Genomic DNA, 22,892 nt, shown 5'->3' on the forward strand with positions numbered 1-22,892 from the left:
GAGGCAGTGTCTATGATAAGACCGTATATGAAAAGTAAGCTGCAACAGCCTCCAGGAGGAAGTCACTGTCCTCATCCGAAAACAGTTCAGCCATCCAATTTAAAAGATGAAAGGAACATACGTGATCTTCCAGCACCGGATCCTCTATAACCATCAGAGGACAGCTCGGTGGGTTCTCAAGAAAACTTAGTTCCAAGAAATTTTGCGCTGCCGACAACACATCCCAGGGACCCATTAGTCCATGTGCCACCGCCAAGGCCATAACCCTTTCGTCAGAACAAACCAACTCGTGAGCAATGATAGGACTCATCAGTTGATCAAAATCGACGTCAGAAGATGCTGGTCCGCAGAGACACAAATCAATGGCCCAAAGGAAATCACAGGTCAGACAGCGAAATACAGGCTGGACACAGGTGAAATAGGAGAACCGAAAAGATAATCCAAACGCCGTGCTTAGAGTCGCTAACGGCAGTGTTCCATAGTAATCAAGCATGCGGTTGCGAAACCGCGTCAGTAGTAGCTGTGCGTGGTCTTGCACAGGAAGGGCATCCATATTTAAAAAGGCAGAAAACCACCAATGCGCCAGCCGCTAATGCAAGCAAAAACGGGAACCCTCCAAACAAGGATGAAAAAATAGAATGGAAGAAAGCAGGGATGACTCCAAAAATCTTCTCAAAGGAAGTCACGAGACCACCGCTAACAACTTTAAAAAAATGTGCTAGGCCCGTTGTGGAGGATGCGTTAAAGATTGAACGGACCATAGCTCCGAAATGCAAGGGCAAATCAGTGTTTAAAAGAGCCTGAACCTCCGTGCGGGTGTTAGCAATGTGAAGCACGAAAGTTTCACGGGCCGAGCTCAAGGCCACCTCTTTCTGGGACAATAGAGCTCTTATTCTAGCCATGCCGCTGAATTCTGCTCCCAAGGTCGGTATCTGTGGCCAAATGGAAGACTCCCTATGTTCACGTGTGGGAGGATAAAGAACATTTCTGCAGCAAATAACTCGCTCACTAACCGTTACTATGAAAGCTATACCTTTAATTAAACCACAGCAGTTTTCATTATTGAGCATTAAATAACTACCATTCTCTAACAATTTAAACGTGGGGATGATAGCAGGAACTGGCGTGCCCTGTAAAACGCAAGCCATATTCGGTCGGTCCTTGTTACATGAACCGTGTAACTGTATGTGTCTGCACATTAAAGAATGATCTGGCGTCTCAGTACACTCATCCCCTGTTAGATAAACCTCTTGTTCATCCTTGAAACATCTGTATGTGTATGGGAGTGACCAGACCTCATGAAGAAAACCGCTACCTAAGGGTTCAAAACGACCTATTGGCACATATTTCATACAATTTGAAAACTTATATAAAGCAAAAGGCAGCGTTATTAAACCGTGGATAAGCCACGTAGCAGCAGTGGTCTCTGCCACAGAGAAAGGTAAAGATTCCAATCTTTCAATATGGAGCATAGAAAAGGAAGCATCACGCATTGAAAGCAAGCGTTGTTTGTCTGTCAAATTAAACGGTGCAAATAAAGAGGAAACGTTCATGTATCCCCAGGGAACTTTACCCATTTTTAGAGTCTGTAGTGTCCATGCAAACTGCATGATTGAACGTAATTGATTTTGACCATGGTATAATACAGACACTTCATCATGCACAATATCAACAACAGACGACACAATATTATCCAATGTGTAAATTCTAGAGGAAAGCACGTTAATGCTATTGTCAACAACTGCAAGAACTTTCTCAAGATTTGCCTGATCAATTGCCCTAAGGCGTGAAGCAGCCTCAATTTGTGAGAGTTTCCAAATTTCATTGTAAACACCATATAACCAGCGTTTCGACCTGCCACTAGCTGGGCCCTTAATGAAATCATTCAAATCCACGTCTGCATTCAGTTTGGAAAGGTGATACTTAACCGCAGGTAAAGTTGAATGTTTCAGCCAAGCTTGACACAACTTGCCCACAGAGTAAGAGGTGACAGTATGACTCAAATCAAAACGGGGATCAGATCTAACAGCCCTAAAACCGTCAGTCATATTTAAAAATCTCTTTTGGCAAGAATCAGCACTACGGTGCCAAAGCAGCCAACCCTTGGGGTTCATACTGGAAATGTTAAAGGAGGAATTCAGAAGCAGAGCCTGTATCTCTCTAATGGACAATTTAGTAAAATTACTCCAATTCCCATATTCCTCCAACTCCGGGAAAGACGGGGTGTTTAACCTTTTAGATGTAGCCAATCCAAAGCACGTGGTCTGGGAAATGGTTTCATTTAAAAACCACATATGATTTGGGATGAGACATGCACGATGCAAAGCCTCAGTGCCTTGTACCTGCCAGGCCCTTGAGCCCCAAACTGATTTAAGGTCTATGGTATCCTTCCATAACTCATACCCTCCAGTAACTAATTGATCCAGGAAGGCCTTTGAATATAACAATTTTGTATTTGTAAGTCGAACCTTGGACAGGGGCTGTTTGTGAAATTTAAAATAAAAGGACTCGGGATTGGACTGATTAAAGTCAGTGAAATAAGTATACTTTTTAAGAAACGTTTCTGAACTCCCTTGTGTTGGTGCTGGGCAATGTTCCCACTGAGTAAAATTAACCGCATCCCTTCGGGAAGATGTCTTGTGTAAGAAGTGATTGCCATAATGTTGGTAACAAAACAATTCACCATAATTAGCAGATTCTAAATATAAATCTTCAGCATCAAAAGCAGCATAATATTTCAAATCAGAAAACAAACTTTCCACAGCATTAACATCCCAATCATCAGAACGAATGTTTTGTTTCACCACATCCCCCATATTAACTCTTAGTACATTAGGGACATTAACGACTTCCGTTGGGCCATGAATCTGAAAACGAACTGCATCCCACGCGATTCCATCCAGAACAGGCCACGCTGTGATGTTAGCCAAAGTCAAGTCTCTTTTTAATCTGTGTGTAGAATGTGAAGAGGAAAGTGGGGCCAAAGTTCCATTTAAATGAGTAATGCAAGTTCTCTCCTCGACATAGTGTCCATTCATAATCCGAAAAAAATAAAACACAAAACCAATTGACATAAAAATGTAAACTGAAAAAAGGACCAGCCAAATGTATATCCAAGGAGGTATCAAAAAATGTTTTTTAAACAGGCTAGCATATACTGCAATTTTAGAGGGTTTGTTCGAGGCAAGGGAAGCAGAGTCAAATGAAAATCTGGATTCCGTGGCTAAACGAGCTTGCAGGTCAGGCATGGACAAATCAGTGGGGTATGTATAGTCTGTCTCATCAAGGTTAGTTCCTGGTAAATTATTCAATAATGGACTGGAAACAGCAGGTAATTCGATGGCCACCTCAGGTTCATTATTAGAATCAGTGGGCATAATTGAATTTCTCACAATGGAAGGACAGGAAACAGCCGGTGTCATGCTAAGAAGAATCGGCCACTCTGTGTATCTTGACATTGTCAATAGAAATAAACCTGTTTTCCTTACGACCTGGAAGTGGTGGTAGTATGACTGTTCTTGTGCCCTTCACTCCAAGCACTGGGACCGGAGCTCGATAGGAGGGACCAAACTCTTTCTTGTTATCGATCTTCTCTCGAACCAGTTCTCCAACTTGGGGTAGCCAGCCAACTACCGGGATCTGCAACGCATCATCCGATGTGGAGGGCAAATGTTCCTTTGCAAGAGTGTCTCTCGTCTTTTGTAGATTCTGTAAAACATTGCAATGTTCATCTGCGTCAAAGGAAGTGGCGCGAACCACCGAGTCTAGACCGTCAAGGTCAGGGACGAACATCTTGATGCCAAAGAGCATTTCGTATGGGGTCCGCCCACCCAGAGACCTTCTAGGGAGATTATTAAGAGCACGCTGCACGCCATAGAGGTGAGCCAGCCAGTTTCTGCCAGTGCCTATAACTCGGGCTGTCAAAGATTGCTTTAAATCACGGTTCATTCGTTCAACTACACTATTACCCTCAGGTCTGTAGGGTGACGAAAACTTGACTTGGACCCCCATCGAAGTCATGGCATCCTTATACGCCTTAGAGGCGAAAGCCGGACCCTGATCCGAATGGAAGGTACCACAGGCAAAAATCCCTATAAAGATACGCAAATCTCTGATGACAGTCCGGGAATCAGCGCTGCGATGTGGCCATAACCACACAAAGCGTGTGCATGAGTCAACTGCTACTAAGATGTATTTATACGCAGTATCAGATGAAAATGGACCGCAGTGATCTAAATAAACACAGCCTAGTGGTTTATTAGAAATGTACAACTGAGTCTGAGGCGGACGCGTAGCAGTTGAAGGTTTAATCTGCTGGCATATGTCACAAAGAAGGACATAATCACGCGTCTGTTTGTACAGTCCCCGCCACCAGAAGCGTTGTTGTAGTTGCGTTACAGTGGCTGAGACGCCCGCATGCGCAGACGCCACACCTTCATGAGCCGCTGTAATCAAGTCTATTCTGCGATCCGAGTTGGGAATCAGCCGTTCCCCAACATCAGGAATTGTCACAAAAGGAACCTTTTCGGGACTTAAGTGGTATTTATACTTCGAAGGGAATCCCGAAGGATGTTTACTTCCCTTCTCAGAGGCAGCAACCGCTGCCAAGATGTCGCTATCAATCTTGGTTTTAGACCTAGTAACTGCTGCAACTAAGTATGTAGATACTGCTGATTTCGCCGCTTCATCAGCAAGCGAGTTGCCAAGAGCGTGTACTCCCACGCGCTGATGACCGAGAGTATGAATCACATAAACGAGTGGCAACATAGCCTTAAGCTCTGCCACTCGAACCCAGATCATTTTATGTTTTATTGTGCTACCCTTGGAATCACGAAAGTCATTTTGAATCCAAAAGAACAAGTTTTCATTGTAAGACTGGACACAGTAGTAAGAATCACTTACAATTAGAGTAGTAACACTTGGATCTGCGTACTCCAAAGCTAGTAATAGAGCACGAAGCTCTGCCAATTGTGCAGTGCAATCGCCCAGGGGCAACGTGTGTACCTCCCTGGAAATGAACTCGTCATTCAACATAGCACCGACCACAATGGCGCATGCGGAAACGTAGGCATGTTTAGAGCCATGCGCAACCTGCGCCGACCCATCAGTGTAAATGATGCAATGGAAGTCCTCCAAAGGTCGCATCGCCAGAGGAGCAGGATGAACGAATTCATACTGCAAGTACTCCTGTGACCGTAAGGAGGCGTCAAAAATAAACATGACATCTGCGGATGACAATGACGCAGCCCACTGAATCCACCGAGGGTGCAAAGCCTTTGAATTAGGTACACTGGCTTTCGTGACTGCCTCTAAATGAGGACAGGGTGTTACCACTAGCATGCGTTTCCCCTGTGACAGAGCACGTTCTTTTAGAATCGCCATCTGTACAGCAGTTAAAACCTTTTCTATGGTGGGAAATCGCATCTCAGCCGAGGTGTACAAGTGTGACTTGTAAGCAATAGGTACTGTGTCACCTTCATTAAAAGTGAGGTAGGTGAAACCCACCGTCCCAGGAATTATTCTTATTACCAGGTTGGTGTGGTTATCACGAGTCAGTAAATATTTAGAAGCGAGCAGATCAGCCTGCAAGGATTGCAAAATGGCTGAATGCTCAGGCAGCCAGCATGATTTTGAGAAAGTTGGTTGTATCAAAGCATACAGAGGCTTGACACGCTGGGCATATTCCGGAATGTAAGTTCTGCCGAAATTCAAAAAGCCCAGTAAGGATTGTAATTTCTTCAGTGTTGTTGGCGCGCGCAATTGTGCGCACTTCTCCAAGAAGTGAGGAGCCAAACCTCTACCTTCATTGTTGAGCTCATAGCCCAAAAACAACACTGTGTGTTCAGCAATGTGCGATTTTGCAAAGTTGAATTTGTAACCCATGTCTGCGAAGTTGCAAACAAGAGAATTTACACGACACAGATGCTCCCAAATATCGTCGTCTGTGAGATATATGTCATCCACATACGAAAAAGCATCCGGGTCGAGAGCCTCCAGAATAGAGACAATTCGAGCGGTAAATACACCAGGACTATTCTTGTAGCCCATTGGAAGACGCCGGAATTGCTTTTGGACTCCAGCGCTTGTAAAACTGGTCCATTGGGAGCTAAAGCTGTCCAGTCTGTGGGCATAAAAACCATTGGATATGTCAAGCGTTGTCTTGAAACGCTTACGCACTAGACTATCCACTAGGGCAGAGCCGTGGGTATTCTGTACTGCACAGTTACGGCAATGCGAGTTCAAATGCCGGTAATCCAAAACCAAACGATATGATCCGTCAGGTTTATTCACAGTAAAAAGGGGATTATTCATCGGTGACACACACGTTTCAATAACTCCCTGATATTCCAATTGTTCAAGGATTTCTGCGACGGAAGATTTTGCTTCACGTCGAATGGGATATTGAGGTTGAGGCTGCGGCTGAGACCGCAACGGAATTTCGTGGCAAGGCGACAATTTATCCCAACCACATTGGTTACGGTACAGAGCCGGCGCGAGAGCCCGAGCCCACTCTTCTGCAAAATGCTGCGCATGCTCTTTCGAGACAGTGTTCGCGAAACTGGGTAGGATTACCTCCTCCCCTCGCGGCGCCGCGAGCACAAAAGGTGGGGGCCAGTCAGCCTCCGAAAGTAAAATATCATATGTAGAAGACAGATTCTCCCAAAATACACCTTTAACGGTACGCTGTATGTCACCTTCAATTAACAGGACAATTTCATATAGTCTTTCAGGGGGAGCAAGTCTCGTATCCGCTGTTTCTATCACAACGTAGACATCAGTCGCTGTCACCCTCAGTAGTGGACGCAGCGCCTCTCTGACTATTGTTATCTCCGCCGCGCTGTCCAGCAAGGTCAGAGCCCACGTCAGATTCCGAAGCCGCGTTCTCACTATCTGTGGCATATCGATGCGCTGTTAAGGCTGCGACTTTCTTTTTCGCAAACTGCGGACGCCTAGGCGTAGAATCCTCCTGCTTCACTGCGCCGTCCGTCTGGCGGGACTGGCCACGTCCTTGTTGGCCACCACGTCCACGTCCACCCCCTCCTCCTCCACCGGTCTTCGGGGCCGATGTGTCCTGAAAGGAACGAGGAGAGCGTTGATCAGAACCCTGAAAACGATCAGGTGATTTAATCATCGCGCGGTCGCGCAAATCATAAACTTTGTCGGATGGCGCAGGAGCTTGTATTGCAGGAAAAGGACCCTGAGTCTGCACTGTCTGCTTCCCCTGTGTCTGTTTTTTAGGCCAATTTTGTTTCTTGGACTTTGGCTGGGCATCTGTCACTGCAGATTGCCCCTGTGGTTGTTTTTTCTCCTTCACTGGAAAATATTTCAGACCTCTACTTGTGCGGCCAATTGTTTTATAAGCGGCCACCACAATCTTTGCTAACTGGCGGGGTTTGTCGGCATCGGGCAGAGCAGCCAAAGCATTCGACACCTGAAAGTTAACTGCATCTCCTTTAACATTGGAGAGAATGAGATCACTTACAATCTCAAAAGAACCACACAGGCGCATACCCAATTCAACCGCTGCCTCTGGACCGTGATCATTCTGAACACGTCGAACGATTTCAGGCAGGGCAGTCATAGACGGGGTGCCGAAGCACCTTGTATAAACTGCCGCAAAAGTTTTTCCCCAGCTGTCACAGTCAGCAAGTTCAGGAGTAATATCCTTCGGTAGAGTAATCGTCAACATTCTATGTTTATCAGCAGGAGTAGAATTCGGAAAAACTGCCTCCAGTTGATCAAACTTCTCTGCTAGCCAGAATGGGAAGTCATCATTGTCAACAGGACGCGCACCAAAAACCGAATTTACCATCACTGGATTGAGACGCATTCCGCCTCGTTCCATGGGAGCGGCCGCACCCCCCTGGGGACCACCAGGAAGATGTCGACCGATATATTGCACTAAGGCACGAATCACGGAAATGGAAACTACATGCAGCCTGCGAATTTCTGCCAGGGTGCAAGCCCCGTGATTCGGGTGCGGTGTAAAGCCACCCAACGCAGGCCAATTAGTACCTGGAATCGAGAGTGGACCTAACCTCGCACGGGACAAAGAGTGGGGGAGGGCGCCATCAAACCAAACGCGATGCTGCCAATGATCAATAGGTATTTCCAATGCCCTGTATGGCGTATATTCAGCCGGGACATCCGAGGCGGTGTAGGAGTGGTACAAACCAGAATTAGCGTCCACAGCCGGAAACGTAACCCAAGAGTAAAACAACTCGTAAGGAAACGCCGGATCTGCACTTACCACGAAAATCACAGCCATCCCATCAACTGGGACCTGGTACGTCTGAAGATGATTGCGTACCGCTACGCGACTATGCTGCGCAATAGCCACCGCTGCCGCCATCACAGAATTGGAAACAAGAAAACACAAAGAATACTTTGTAGCACAACTGGGTAGTAATTCAAAGAAACCGTTTAAGTAAGAATCAAGCTTGAATAAAGACCTATTTCAAAAAATAGGTAGGTTTCACCAACACCCCGTTTTCCGGAAACGGACGTGAAGGGGTTAAGGCATGAACGATAAACTACTCGAGTGTCATGATATAAGACCACCGAAACCGTTGGGCGCCATGTTGCAGGGTTTCTGTACTCACACAGAACTGTGCACAGAGGAGTGGAACCTCGGCAAATTAGGATGTCCCAAAACTTACCTTAGCAACCAACTCACCCCTTACCGAGCTAGCTACAGTGTCTCATTGGACATATCAAACACCCAATGTTTAGACAAACCAGAACATGAACTTACAGTACCTCAGGGTACGTGGGACTCATGAACACTCTTTCGTTATATTATCATTACAAACCAGAACATGGAGTAAAGAAGACACATGTGCATTTGAAATGTTTATTTACTAATGCCGTCTTCTCAGGCGCAGTATCTTTGATAATACAAGTATACTTATTATCAGTAGCAAAATTATCAGCATAGTTACTAAGACATAAAAAGCGAATGGTGACAGCATGTTAACATGCTGTAATGAATAAGAGTTAACAACACTTATATCTCACCCTCCCTAACACATATATTATATTATTATCTAAGAAGGTCTCTTTGGGTTGTTTTAGGGCGGGCCCATACCTTAGTGTCCTAGCATGAAGGAATCACATCAGCATACACCAGCTCTCTCTGCATGTGCACCGCATCAAGTGTGTTAACAATTCTCGTGCAAAGCAATATCAATCCCGCCTCAAGCCCAAGTTGGCAAAGGCTGCACTTGTGTTATGACTATGAAGGCGTGGAGATCAGACCTCATAACAATTCCATATCGTGTTGCTCCTGAAACTTCAGCACTCTCCGTGCAGACATGTTTTATTAAACAAAGCAGATATCAGAGCAATAACATATTATTCTCACATTCACCACGGCAAACTACTAGGTTGAAAGCTAAGTCAACAAATGAGGGTCGTGTGCAGAAGTTGCAAGAAAGGAAAAATGGCGTTTAAATCTCAAACGTACCTATGCTAACTTAACACGATATAGGGATATATAGGAGTTATACAACAATTTAGGAAAAAAGATTACTTGTCCTAACCAAAAGCAGCAAATCTGCCTATTACAATACTGTGAATTGATCGAGGGTATGCCTTAACCCCAAGGAGGTGAGCACTGTTTAACTGGTGCCAATAAGTCCTCGTTAGTATAGTGGTCAGTATCCCCGCCTGTCACGCAGGAGACCGGGGATCAATTCCCCGATGGGGAGGCGATTCCTTTTATTCACACAATTAAATAAAATGATGCACTTTCTAACATTGTAAAATATATCTGTCATTATCCTTGCCTATTCCGATTGAGAAAAAAGGTTGAATTCACAGATGGACAAAATGCTTACTGATGTGTTAACTGAAATTCAGAATATGCTCTGAATATTTCAATATGCACAGGTGTACCATCAAAAACACTTTACATCTGCATTCTCTTGGAAAATGAGATGAAGCAGTGGTGAATCCTAGGCTGCTGTTCCACTCGATTGGCACAATTTACAAGTAGAATGACTGCTTTTGGTTAGTAGTGACCCCTGGTGGCTAATAGTTATAAGCTGCAAATGATAAAGTGAGCTGATTATATATATATATATATAGATATATATAAATATATATATTGATAGTTAGAAAGATAGCCAGATAGACAGATCGATAGATAGATATTTATTTCAATGAAATAATTTCTGGATAAAACTGATTGTTTTTGGCTAGGAATTTCTGTATTGTAATATTTAGGAAAAAAGATTACTTGTCCTAACCAAAAGCAGCAAATCTGCCTATTACAATACTGTGAATTGATCGAGGGTATGCCTTAACCCCAAGAAGGTGAGCACTGTTTAACGGATGCCAATAAGTCCTCGTTAGTATAGTGGTCAGTATCCCCGCCTGTCACGCGGGAGACCGGGGTTCAATTCCCCGACGGGGAGTCGATTCATTTTATTCACACAATGAAATAAAATGATGTACTTTCTAACATTGTAAAATATATCTGTCATTATCCTTGCCTATTCTGATTGAGAAAAAAAGGTTGAATTCACTGATGGCCAAAATGCTTACTGATGTGTTAACTGAAATTCAGAATATGCTCTGAATATTTCAATATGCACAGGCGTACCATCAAAAACACTTTACATCTGCATTCTCTTGGAAAATGAGATGAAGCAGTGGTGAATCCTAGGCTGCTGTTCCACTCGATTGGCACAATTTACAAGTAGAATGACTGCTTTTGGTTAGTAGTGACCCCTGGTGGCTAATAGCTATAAGCTGCAAATGATAAAGTGAGCTGATTATATATATATATATATATATATATATATATATATAAATATATATATTGATAGTTAGAAAGATAGCCAGATAGACAGATCGATAGATAGATATTTATTTCAATGAAATAATTTCTTGATAAAACTGTTTTTGGCTAGGAATTTCTGTATTGTAATATTTAGGAAAAAAGATTACTTGTCCTAACCATAAGCAGCAAATCTGCCTATTACAATACTGTGAATTGATCGAGGGTATGCCTTAACCCCAAGGAGGTGAGCACTGTTTAACTGATGCCAATAAGTCCTCGTTAGTATAGTGGTCAGTATCCCTGCCTGTCACGCGGGAGACCGGGGTTCAATTCCCCGCCGGGGAGGCGATTCCTTTTATTCACACAATTAAATAAAATGATGCACTTTCTAACATTGTAAAATATATCTGTCATTATCCTTGCCTATTCCGATTGAGAAAAAAGGTTGAATTCACCGATGGACAAAATGCTTACTTATGTGTTAACTGAAATTCAGAATATGCTCTGAATATTTCAATATGCACAGGCGTACCATCAAAAACACTTTACATCTGCATTCTCTTGAAAAATGAGATGAAGCAGTGGTGAATCCTAGGCTGCTGTTCCACTCGATTGGCACAATTTACAAGTAGAATGACTGCTTTTGGTTAGTAGTGACCCCTGGTGGCTAATAGTTATAAGCTGCAAATGCTAAAGTGAGCTGATTATATATATCTATATATATATAGATATATATAAATATATATATTGATAGTTAGAAAGATAGCCAGATAGGCAGATCAATAGATAGATATTTATTTCAATGAAATAATTTCTTGATAAAACTGATTGGTTTTGGCTAGGAATTTCTGTATTGTAATATTTAGGAAAAAAGATTACTTGTCCTAACCAAAAGCAGCAAATCTGCCTATTACAATACTGTGAATTGATCGAGGGTATGCCTTAACCCCAAGGAGGTGAGCACTGTTTAACTGATGCCAATAAGTCCTCGTTAGTATAGTGGTCAGTATCCCCGCCTGTCACGTGGGAGACTGGGGTTCAATTCCCCGACGGGGAGGCGATTCATTTTATTCACACAATTAAATAAAATAATGTACTTTCTAACATTGTAAAATACATCTGTCATTATCCTTGCCTATTCTGATTAAGAAAAAAGGTTGAATTCACTGATGGCCAAAATGCTTACTGATGTGTTAACTGAAATTCAGAATATGCTCTGAATATTTCAATATGCACAGGCGTACCATCAAAAACACTTTACATCTGCATTCTCTGGTAAAATGAGATGAATCAGTGGTGAATCCTAGGCTGCTGTTCCACTCGTTTGGCACAATTTACAAGTAGAATGACTGCTTTTGGTTAGTAGTGACCCCTGGTGGCTAATAGTTATAAGCTGCAAATGGTAAAGTGAGCTGATTATATATATATATATATATATAGATATATATATAAATATATATATTGATAGTTAGAAAGATATCCAGATAGACAGATCGATAGATAGATATTTATTTCAATGAAATAATTTCTTACTAAAACTGATTGTTTTTGGCTAGGAATTTCTGTATTGTAATATTTAGGAAAAAAGATTACTTGTCCTAACCAAAAGCAGCAAATCTGCCTATTACAATACTGTGAATTGATCGAGGGTATGCCTTAACCCCAAGGAGGTGAGCACTGTTTAACTGATGCCAATAAGTCCTCGTTAGTATAGTGGTCAGTATCCCCGCCTGTCACGCGGGAGACCGGGGTTCAATTCCCCGACCGGGAGGCGATTCATTTTATTCACACAATTAAATAAAATGATGTACTTTCTAACATTGTAAAATATATCTGTCATTATCCTTGCCCATTCCGATTGAGAAAAAAGGTTGAATTCACCGATGGACAAAATGCTTACTGATGTGTTAACTGAAATTCAGAATATGCTCTGAATATTTCAATATGCACAGGCGTACCATCAAAAACACTTTACATCTGCATTCTCTTGGAAAATGAGATGAAGCAGTGGTGAATCCTAGGCTGCTGTTCCACTCGATTGGCACAATTTACAAGTAGAATGACTGCTTTTGGTTAGTAGTGACCCCTGGTGGCTAATAGTTATAAGCTGCAAATGATAAAGTGAGCTGATTATATATATATATTACCTACTGGCGGTCGCCAGTAGGTATATATAGTTAGGATTTTTTCTCTATGGGTTTTTTGAAAATTCTATGTCTAATAACTTTGGCGTTTGTGGACGGAATCGGCTGAAATTTTCAGGAAAATTGCACATTTTGTTTCTGAGCAGCCCTTGAAAATTTGGGGGGGGTTCGTCCAGTGGGGGCCGAGAAAAAAGGGGGGTCCCAAAACGTGTTTTTAACATTGAGTTTTCCATAGGGCGGTTGGCCTCACTTTTAGCCCGAACGGCTGAATGGATTTGCACGAAACTTGGCAAAATTGTAGGGACTGGTAGCCCGATGTGCCTTTTGTAGGTCTCAATATATGTGCTCCAGTGGATTTTGAGAAATTAACGTTTAAAAAAAGATATATATCTGTAACAGCGGACCGGTTAGCGCTCTGGTTCGCGGACTTTTCGCGCAACGGAGCTTTGTGAAGCGAAGCTGATTGGTTCTCCGGCGTCTGTCAACATTCCAAACAGTCCGTAGCGGCCGCCATCTTGTCTCTCGGTAGGATCGAGAGACAAGAGGAGGTCAAAACAAAGGGGGAAATAACTATAAGGGGGCATAGTAGATCCTCGCTGACCCCCTAGGTTTGATGTGGAGGTTTTAAAAGGGCCCCGCGGGGCAAAAAAAAACCAAAATAATAATAATCGAACGGCTGAATGGATTTGCACGAAACTTGGCAAAATATTAGGGACTGGTAGCCCGATGTGCCTTTGCTAGGTCTCAATATATGTGCTCCAGTGGATTTTGAGAAATTAACGTTGAAAAAAAGATATATATCTGTAACAGCGCTCCGCTTCGCGTACTTTTCGCGTTACGGAGCTTTGCGAAGCTGATTGGTTCTCCGGCGTCTGTCAACATTCCAAACAGTCCGTAGCGGCCGCCATCTTGTCCCTCGGTAGGATTGAGAGACAAGAGGAGGCCAAAGCGAAGGGGGAAATGACCATAAGGGGGCATAGTAGATCCTTCCTGACCTCTTAGGTTTGATGTACCATTTTGCCAAGTTTGGTGTAATTCCGTTCAGCCATTCAGGCTGTAGACGTATGTAAATGTCCTATGGAAAATTGCATGGGGAAAACACATTTGAAAGTGTTGAAATTTAGAACCAATTAAAATGTTACTTTGGTTTTGTATTTGTGTGTGATGAAAGTTAATTGGTTATGTATATATGTCAAATGAGAGGAAACCACAGCCATTTTGTGATACTACTGTCTGAGGTACATTTGTGAGGAATTTTTGGTGGTGAATTTCTGGTGTTTGATTTACACAGTACTAACACTTCTGCTACTTTTAAAAAGGTGAGTTGTTAATTTGTAAGGGGAACTATGTTGTACACTTGAAGATAATTTGAAAAATGTTTTCTGTTATTTATTTGCAGTCCTTCTGTTATACTAAATACTTGATGAAGTTAGTTTTATATTATGTATTACTAAAAACGATAAATGAAAGTGATTATTTTTTTCTGCAATTTACAGCAAGCAATTTCAAAATAAAATGGCTCACAATGAAGAGACCGTGGCAATTTCTTTTGAATTGTCCACTACATTGATTGAAATTGAGAGCACCAATAATGAAATATTGTCACAAGGAGGACATGACTTGTATGATTCCATTAGATTGATTGAAATGGACAGCACCAAGAATGAAATATTGTCACAAGGAGATGACTTGAATGATTCCACTACATTGATTGAAATTGAGAGCACCAATAATGAAATATTGTCACAAGGAGGAGATGGCTTGTATGATTCCATTAGATTGATTGAAATGGACAGCACCAATAATGAAATATTGTCACAAGGAGGAGATGACTTGAATGATTCCACTACATTGATTGAAATTGAGAGCACCAATAATGAAATATTGTCACGAGGAGATGACTTGAATGATTCCACTACATTGATTGAAATGGACAGCACCAATAATGAAATATTGTCAGAAGGAGGAGATGACTTGAATGAATTTTTTGATCAATCTCTTGATGGCGAATTTATCGAGTGTTTGGAGACCATAGAGTTACAAGAATCATCATTGCAGACTTTTAATGAGGAGATTCCAGATGAGATGATTGAAGAGGAAATTACTGATGAGGACATGTTACTAGTTGTTTCAAATTTAGAAAATTCTGAAGAATAAATTTATATTTAGAAATCAAAAATTGTTTGAGACATTATTTATTTTTATTTTTAATTTATGAGGTTGTAGCGAAGTGATTGTAGTATAAAATGAGACTTATAGTATAGAGTGCAACATTTTTATGTTACATGGTAAGTTTACTCATATTTACTTCCCTTCTGCCACTATATTATCTCCAATGTGTATTTGACATGTCTTCTTCATCTCCGGCCTCCTTTCTCTCACTGTGTGTCTCCGATGCATCTTATCGCTGGTATTTTGTGTAATTACAGAAGAGAGTAAAATAAAATAGTTCGGAACGTGAAAAGGGGGCAAAGTAGAGTACTCCTCACCCCCTAGGCCTTTTTAGGCGGTCCCAAAAGGATCAGTTTCTGCTTTCCTGAGAGATTATGGTATGAGTTCCATATACCACAATAACTTGCATTACAACATGCAAGATATCTATCTCCTATTACCAACTTTTGGAGATATTCGCGCTAAGCGCGAATATCTCCAAAAAGTAACACCTGCCCTGAGCAGTTCTTAGCCATGTTATCCAATGGGAGGTGGATAACATGGCTAAGAGTATTAGCTCGGTAATGCATGAATATCGCTGAGTTTTTAGCGATATTCATGCATTGCGGCCGTTTATTATCGCATTTGCGATAAACCTTGATAATAGTAAGGTTTATCTTCGATAATTTCTGACGATGCTTAGTGGTAAAAAATTGGTTGGTAAGCATCGTTAGGGATAAATATCGCTTAACTTTGGTAATATGCCCCAACGTCTGTTAACGTTCGATTCAAAGGAAATGAGGAAGTGTTGAAAAACATTGTCTGCGCCATCTTGCCTTTTTTGAAATGCCACACTTTTGTCGTGCACGGCAGCCATTTTAGATGTCTTGACCAGACCCACTCTCTGCACGCTGTCGATTCGTAGCATGGCTCCTCACCCTCGTAAGCATCTCCCCCAGGCACTGGTCACCACCGCTCTCTGTCTTATGCATGGGCAATAAACCTTCCCCTATCTGCGCTGCTCTTCCCTGAGAATCACACTCTGTGCCCGCCCGACACCTCCCTTTCGCCCTATTCACTACCGCACCCTCTGACACTCCTCTTCCTCTGTGTCCGAATGTCCAGGCCGGTCCTAGGCTATCAGCTAGCCCTGCAGATGTAGTTTATGGCCCCAGCTGTAAAGAATCACCCCTCTTCAAAGGAGTTATAGTAGATCAAGGCCCACACCCGATGTGATCCGTCACAGCACACGCGTTCCTACTAGCTGAAAACCATCCTGTATTGTGATTGGGGAGGGGACCGAGCCTGAAGCGGAAGATTCCAGGAATGACTCTTTGTACATCAAAGTTTTTACAATTATGTGTCACATTAAAAATATATAGCACTCCAACAAAGTAGTAGGAATATAAAACTTTAATAACATATAAATATATACAACAAAACAAAAACAGTAAAAACATTTAAACAACGAAGAGACCGTGGCAATTTCTTTTTAATTATCCAATAGATTTATTGAAATTGACAGCACCAATAATGAAATATTCTTGTCAGTAGCGGTCTGTTGTGCGAATAGTTCCAAGGCAGCAGAACGCGCTGAAATCTAGATGGCAAGAAAGTGATGTCTAGTAAGTTGCCGCCCAGCAAAAAACGGCGTGGGGCGCCGCGGGGGTGAGTGAGTCCAGTAGGCACCACAGCTATTCTTACCGGCATTGCAGAATTACTGCTGGGGACAATGCCTGTGCTGTAGCAGGGTCACAGCAGAAACAAAAAGGATTATGTTGAAGATGTTGTTGGTTTTCAATTTGAAAACAGTTCTGGTGTCAACTGCTATGCTAATGTAGTGGTTAATGTTTTGTTTTCTCTAGAAAATGTAAAAGAGGGGGAGGCAGTCCAAAGTTCCGTTAAAAGGGCAAAGGAAAGGATCGGTGGTTTGAACTATCAGTCAAAAAGGGGAGGGGGTGCAATAATTTTTCCTACCGGGTCACACTGTGCTTTCACCGGAAGTAAGGTCTGCAGGATTGTAGTAATTCAAAGTGAGGCTGGCGCCAGCATGGGAGCGCCGACGTCCCGCGGATACAGTTTCGTCACTCCACGGGCGATCATGGCAGTCATTCCCCATCGGGGGTCGGAGACTCCCGCGGCTCCTCTAGAATCTTCAAGGTCGTGGAGGACTACGGTGGTGGAGTCAACCAGTGACCGGGCCATTTCTTTATGTTGGGCCCGCTCTTGCCAGGTCGACCGCCATTTTGAGAGTTCGGCAGCTACCGGCGATCGCGGGGTCACATGAGCGGACGGGCTCCACCCTGCCGGGCGAGACGTTGCAGCATGGCCACAGTGGAAGAACCGTTATCTAGGTCGTTCCGAAACTGTGCAGCACTGTAGTTGTTAGGATGCCACCGCCTGGAGCGCTGAGGGTGCAGCTGGGAAGCCTCCACCTGGGGAGGCGGGAGAGGCCTGTTCGCACCGTCTCTCCCTCCCAGTGCACCCCACGGCGTCTCGCTTGAGATTTGTTATGGCCGGACCAGGCGATGAGGACGAGGGGGGGGTCGGAGGCATGTGCAAGACATCCCCCTCCAGTGTTGTCGCAGCCATTATAAAAGAAAGAAGTGTCCCGTCCGTCTTCGGGCCGGGCTTCCGGTGGATGTCGGCCGGACGCCCCTGGCTCTGGCCCCATGAACGGGTTTCTTGGTTTATCGGCTGCAGCCGGATCCCGTCGGCCTCGGCCCCCCGACCGTTGGTGGTCGGACCGGAAGAGCATGTGGCGGGACTACCTGCAACTCTCAAGGGCCACCGCGGCCGGACTGGGAGAGAGAGGGGAGGGTCGAGGAGACATTCCCCCCCCCTGCAACTGTTCAGCGTTGTAAAGGCAATCCCCTGGCCGGGTCCCGCTGGTCTCGGCCTCTCCTCCGGCTACACCCTACGTTAGGATCTCCTGGCCGAGGCGTGGCAGCAGGACCTGCCTTATATGGGCTGCTCCCGGCTGGGCGTAGCCGGAACCCTGCCCCACCTTGGAAGTTTCCAGAGTGGGGGTGGATGTTCTACTGACTTGCATTTTCCCTAGTCTATCGATTTTTTTGGCGTGGCAGGCGGTGGGACAGCGAGGGGTGATTTGGTTTCTCTTACTGTTTTTCTGGTCTCTCACCACTGGCATATTTTAACGTTTTCTTGTTTCTAGGACATTAATAGGTTTTATCATTACGTTATGTTATCGTTTCTTTGTTCGTTGTTTAATAAAAGTTCATGTTCATCAGTGGCCTACTGATTTTCGTTTTCCTATTTTTTTCTTTCCAGGTTGTTTCATGGTAAAGTTTCTGTTAACAGGATACAGTGATCACTTCGTTATTATTGCATATGTCCTTTTCACTAGGGGTGCTCTCTGGTCGGGCCAGATGACGTATCTCTAGTAAATGGTCCGGGTGAAAAAGGTGCATCAATCAGTGGGGAGTAGATAGGCATGACAGATTACAACGGGGGAGAACGGTCCGCATTACGTACCCTTTCACTACTTGCAAAGATTTTCCTACGTTTATTTGCAAACAGGGAATACCTCCAAAAAGAACTAATTCCCAAACAGTCAATGTTCGGACAATCAATCAATCAATGAGGAATGAAATAGGTACGACGTGTTAAAGGCTTGCGTTACCTACCCTTCACTATCTGCAAAGGGAGATAGAATATTCCTATTCTTCCTCGTTTGCAGGTAGAGAAGATCGTTAAGAGAATTAACTTCGAACAATTCAATGCTCGATTGAAACAATCAACAAGGGGTACTGTGAACACAAATGAACGCCGCTTATATACATACGCATTGCTATTTTCAACAGGTTGTTCCTAATGTTTCTATTTTAGCGAGGTCAAAAGAGATCCCATTAGTGGCCTACTGATTTTGCTCGATTCCTTTTGTTTTTTTACACGATTTTTCGCTATCTGCAAAGACTAAACAGAGTATTGCGACTCTGTGCTTGTTTGTAAATAGAGAATGAACCAAAGAGAACAATCAATCAAATGGAGAGAGAAGCAGGCACGACGGATTACAAAGGGGGAAAGGGCTGCGTTAACTACCCTTCACTATCTGCAAAGAGAGAGTACTCCTAATAGAAATGAGGGGTGGGGGGCAGCAATCAAAGCAGATCAGTGTGCATAAACACGAAAAAAAAAATTCTTACCACGTACTTGACATTCGACAGCTTATGATATTTGCTATTAAAAAACCATTGAAATTCACTGAAAGAACCATAGGTTATAGACCATATATAGTTAGGAATTAGCATTTACAAAACCTTGAAAATTCACTGAAAAAACCATAGGTTATAGACCATATATAGTTAGGAATTAGCATTTAAAAAACCTTATTTTACTCACACAAAACCATTGAAATTCCATATATAGTTAGTTGCACTAACTATATATTGCGCACCCGCAATCCACTGCTGATGATGTCACATATTACATCATTCATGACATGGTCAGTGACATCACTGATGACATCACTGATGACATCTCAAATGACATCACTGATGACATCTCACTTGACATCAATGATCACATCACTGATGATATCATTCATGTGACAATACAATGCATCTCCTCACATTTTAATATAACCTCTGTTTCACCCAGTGTTAAAAACAGAGTATAATTTTTGAAACCATTGACACACCAATACTAGTTACTACATACGTACTCACTGATTCCTACGTCTACACACACATTCACTCATTCACCCATACAATCATTCATACATGCAATCACTCATGTTTACAACACAATCATATGCACTCATACACCTATACAGACACTCACACTCTGCCACTCATCCATGGAGTTACTCACACACCTAGTCAGTCCTGTAAAGAATCAATCACACTTCCATTTTCTACTCTATACAGTTAAACATAGAGCACCTTACGTTTTCAACCATATACTAACACATACTTACTCTCTTATACAATCATTGATACAAGTACACATTGATCTGTACAGAGTCACACACCTCCCATCCAGCCACACACACACTCAGTCTCCCATGCAAATACTTGGGCAATCAATCAATAACCCATATAGTTACTCATATAGCTACTGATCAACACATGCAGCAGTTTACAGAACAACAGACATAATGATGCACAAATTAAGACAGTTTAGTCACTAACCCATGCACTCAGTGAGACACATTTAATCACTCACTCATACATTCAGTCATGCACCTACTAAATCCTTCGTCCAGACACTTATACATCCACTCATTCTTCAATATGTAAGACATATTTTAACTTTACAGAAACATAGTCACTGGATGTTGTCATCAGTGATGTCATCAGTGATGTCATTTGAGATGTCATCAGTGATGTCATCAGTGATGTCACTGACCATGTCATGAATGATGTAATATGTGACATCATCAGCAGTGGATTGCGGGTGCGCAATATATAGTTAGTGCAACTAACTATATATGGAATTTCAATGGTTTTGTGTGAGTAAAATAAGGTTTTTTAAATGCTAATTCCTAACTATATATGGTCTATAACCTATGGTTTTTTCAGTGAATATAGATATATATAAATATATATATTGATAGTAAGAAAGATAGCCAGATAGCCAGATCGATAGATAGATATTTATTTCAATGAAATAATTTCTTGATAAAACTATATATTCACTGATAAAACCATAGGTTATAGACCATATATAGTTAGGAATTAGCATTTAGAAAACCTTATTTTACTCACACAAAACCATTGAAATTCCATATATAGTTAGTTGCACTATCTATATATCGCGCACCCGCAATCCACTGCTGATGATGTCACATATTACATCATTCATGACATGGTCAGTGACATCACTGATGACATCACTGATGACATCTCAAATGACATCACTGATGACATCACTGATGACATCTCAAATGACATCCCTGATGACATCATGACACACCAATACCAGTTACTACATACGCACTCACTGATTCGTACGTCTACACACACATTCACTCATTCACCCATACAATTACTCATACATACAGTCAGTTATTATTAGAACACTATCATATGCACTCATACACCTAGTCAGTCCTATGAAGAATCAATCACACTTCGATTTCCTCATCTATAGTTAAACACAGAACACCATACTTTTCACACATATACTAACACATACTTACTCTCTTATACAATCACTGATACAAGTACACATTGATATGCACAGAGTCACACACCTCCCAGCCAGCCACACACACACTCAGTCTTCCATACATCCACTCATTCTTCAATATGTAAAACGTATTTAAACTGTACAAAAACACACAGACACTAGATGATGTCATCAGTGATGTCATTTGAGATGTCATCAGTGATGTCATCAGTGATGTGACTGACCATGTCATGAATGATGTAATATGTGACATCATCAGCAGTGGATTGCGGGTGCGCGATATATAGTTAGTGCAACTAACTATATATGGAATTTCAATGGTTTTGTGTGAGTAAAATAAGGTTTTCTAAATGCTAATTCCTAACTATATATGGTCTATAACCTATGGTTTTTTCAGTGAATTTCATTGGTTTTTTAACAGCTAATATCTGTAGCTGTAAAATGTATTCTTCTTTAAATCCAAAAATATATTTTATATGTTTATGAATAATTTTTTTTTTAAATATTTTTTTTTCTTCGTTCCCGCTTCGCGAATCGGGAAGCTTCCCGTTAGCTGACCGTGATGCCGCGAAATAGACCGCGAGCCGGTAAACGTTTCTTTACCGCAAGTGCCGCGTTAGAAAACAACATCGTGACGCCTCCCGTCCGCATGACGTTTCACGTTCTCGCGTGATACGTCATATGACGTGCTACGTTAGCGAACTGGTACGCGAAGCGAGTCGCAAAGCGCAGGTTTCTGGAAGCAAACCGGGAGGCCCTGCAAAGCGCTTAACGTAAACACAGCAAGTCATGTGACTTGGTAATAACACTTTTCATTGGTTCATTTCACTTTTGGTTTCCTAATGATGTAAGACTAGGTCATATAATCTAAAATGAACACTTTTGATTGGTTGAGAACTCTTGTTTTTCCCAAATGATGAAAATCCCTCCTTCTTTCCTCACTCTGACTTTCATCATTGTGAGAGAAAGACCCTTTGTGATCACTGAGCAATGGCTTCTTTAGTAGCTTCAGCTGGTGCTTCCCCACCACCTCCACCACATCCAAGGAAGAGTGGACCACCTGCTCAAGTTATAATTCAACAAGAAGAGGAAGAAGAGGAACAGGACGACGAGCACGAAGAGAGGCAGTTTTTGCCTGAGCAGCCCAGGACGTCTCACCGGAAAGAAAACTTCATTTGGCAATTTTTTAAAATTCCCAAAGGTCAGAAAAAAGTAAATGCAAGATACGTAACTTGCCTTATATGTCAAGATAGACTGTCCAGAGGAACCGAGAAAAAATACAGTTTCGGAAACTACACAATGCATCGCCATATGACTAGGTGGCATCCTAACAACTACAGTGCTGCACAGTTTCGGAACGACCTAGATAATCTCCCTATTATGGCCAGAAGATCTGTTGTACCGGAAGTAACGGGACCAGAGGGCAGGGAGATGGTGCCAAATATACAAATGAAATTTGGTGAAGTAAAACACATCTGCGTATTTTGCGATGGATTCATTTCCTACGGAGAAAGAAGCATCACTCTGATCAACAGAGCTATTGACTATCATATGCAAGTTTGTACGAAACGCCCAAAATAATAAATACTTCTTTTTTTGTTTTGTTGCTCCTGTTGAGCCCTTTACAATGAATCGTTTTCATTGCCCCTCCAAGAAAA

At 42.4% G+C, this 22,892-nt stretch overlaps 1 non-coding gene across 1 annotated transcript; it reads left to right on the top strand.

The window, feature by feature from the left end:
* The first annotated feature begins 10,346 nt into the window (after positions 1-10,346).
* Positions 10,347-10,418, top strand: TRNAD-GUC (transfer RNA aspartic acid (anticodon GUC)). Its single transcript has one exon. It is a non-coding gene; the product is annotated as a tRNA-Asp (tRNA).
* The last annotated feature ends 12,474 nt before the right edge of the window (positions 10,419-22,892 follow it).

This window comes from Lissotriton helveticus, chromosome 1_2 (assembly GCF_964261635.1).
Source record: "Lissotriton helveticus chromosome 1_2, aLisHel1.1, whole genome shotgun sequence".
Taxonomy (NCBI): domain Eukaryota; kingdom Metazoa; phylum Chordata; class Amphibia; order Caudata; family Salamandridae; genus Lissotriton; species Lissotriton helveticus.